The following is a 2334-nucleotide window of genomic DNA, read 5'->3' as shown; positions in this document are numbered from 1 at the left end:
ACATTAAATACTTATAAAATAAAATTGTGCCTATGTATTTTTAATCCACTATTGTAACAATATAATATCAGGAACCTTTTATTAAATGTTCACCTTTTCACGTCCCAAAAAATAAAGGTCTATTGATATTTATAGAAAAATAACCAAAACAATTGAAGTTTGAAATTGTCCGTAACAGCATAAAACAAAAATGTTTCAAAAATGTATGGTGTATAGAAAATGAGAATAAGAAAATTCAGTCAAATTTTGATGTATCCGCACAGTTATTCGTATTTGAATTACAACAAAATTATAAAATCGCTACCTACATTAGAAATCGAGTGAATATCCAAGATTGTAAGCATATGAACTTCAACTGTTTAAAAAATGTAATTTGATTTGCTTATAGACATTTTTTTTTTCATTTATATTAAGGTAGACAAACTTATGAATTCTAAGGAACCGTGTATTACATTTTAGAATCTTAGATTTAAAAGAAAAAATGTTTATGACTTTCTAATTCAAAATAATTTGATTATTTTTGTGATTTGTACGTGTTTTGTCAACATTTGAACTTTAAATGCTTATAAAAAAAAATTGTGATTGGAGTTTTAATATTTTTCAATTGTTATTGTAACAATAAATTAAGATCCTAATGTATTAGATTTTCAAGTTTTTACTCAACAAATAAAATGTAATTAACATTCATAGAAAATTAAACTAAAAAAATTTGAAACAGAAAATGGTCGTAAACAGTTCAAAACAAATCGAAATATTTTTTACTAGATAATAAAATCGCTACATGAGAAAACGAGTGAATCCAACCTTGTAAAAATATGAACTTTATACGCTCGTAAAAATTTAATTTGAGTTGTTTGTAGACATTTTTTTTTGATAAAGGTATAACAACTTATGATGAATCTTGTGTTAAATTTTCAGTCTTAAAAGTAAAAATTTAAGTAAATATTTGGTTATTTTTCGTCACTTTTACGTATTTTGTCAACATTTGAACTTTAAAAAAAAATAGGTCTGGATTTTTAATATTTTTCAAATGTCATTGTAATAATAAATTAAGATCCTTTTATTAAATTATCAAGCTTTTTTACAAAAAAAAAAACATTTTATTGACATTCATAGAAAAAAATACTAAAAAATCGGAAACTGAAAATGTCCGTACACAGTTCAAAACAAATCAAAATATTTTGAAAATATGAACGTGTATAGAAAATGTTAATATAAATATTTATTAAAAATGTCATGTAGATGGTCATTTGTTTTAGAGTTACATCAGAACTAAAATATTTTGTTATAAATCGATTTTGGGTAAAAATTCTCGTTTTTCCTTAATTTAGATCTGAGTGGAACGATGAATGTATGATTTTACAATGATGTGTGTTTTTTATTTTTTTTATTTTTTTGTGTCTGTGTACACGATAAGTAGTCGAAATAATGCTACGATTTTCAACTTCAGTATCTTGTTTGATCAGAAAGTGAATATCGTTGGTGCATTGAGGAGGTCAAAATTTAAATTTCCCAGTAGTTTTCAAAAGCACCGGGAAAAACAAAAGAAAAATTAAGGAAAAACGGGAATTTTACGCAAAATCTGTTTTCGAGAAAATCGATTTTGGTTTTTGGTGTAACTTTAAAAAAAATGACCGTGGATACATGAAATTTTGACTGAATGTTTACATTTCCATTCTCTATACAGGATAAAATTTTCCTGTCAAATATTTTGACTTATTTTGAGCTCTATACGGACATTGTCAGTTTTCATTTTTTTTTAGTTTTTTTTTTAAAAATATCAATAAAATTTTATTTGTTGGATAAAAAAGCTTGAAAATTTAATAGAAGGCTCCTAGTATATTGATTCAAAGGCAGATGAAAAATACTAAAAATCCTTAGTCACAGTTTTTTTTTATAAGCATTTAAAGTTCAAAAAATGACAAAATATGGAAAAATCACGAAAATTTGCAAATTATTTTGAGTTAGAAATTCATAAAAATTTTTCTTTTTAAATCTAAGATATGAAAATGTAATACAAGATTCCTTATTTTACACAAAATCTGTTTTCGAGAAAATTGATTTTGATTTTTGGTGCAACTCTTAAACAAATGACCGTAGGTACATGAAATGTTGACTGAATATTTATATTAGCATTTCCTATACACCATACAATTTTGAAAATATTTTGACTCTTTTTGAGCTGTTTACGGACATTTTCAGTTTTAAATTTTTTTCGTTTTTTTTTCTATAAATATCAATAAAGTTTTATCTGTTGGGCCAAAAAGTGTATAAATTTAATACAAAGCTCCTGATATATCGTTACAATATCAGTTGAAAAATATCGAAAATACA

The 2334-nt window shown here is 24.3% G+C and overlaps 1 protein-coding gene across 2 annotated transcripts in view; it reads right to left on the bottom strand.

The window, feature by feature from the left end:
- Nucleotides 1-2334, bottom strand: part of LOC100163007 (leukocyte elastase inhibitor) — a 9422-nt gene that overhangs the window by 2667 nt on the left and 4421 nt on the right. The window lies entirely within an intron of this gene.

Source organism: Acyrthosiphon pisum, chromosome A2, assembly GCF_005508785.2.
Source record: "Acyrthosiphon pisum isolate AL4f chromosome A2, pea_aphid_22Mar2018_4r6ur, whole genome shotgun sequence".
Taxonomy (NCBI): Eukaryota; Metazoa; Arthropoda; class Insecta; order Hemiptera; family Aphididae; genus Acyrthosiphon; species Acyrthosiphon pisum.
Note: the sequence above shows the minus strand (reverse complement) of the source record. Positions and strands in the feature narration are given on the sequence as shown.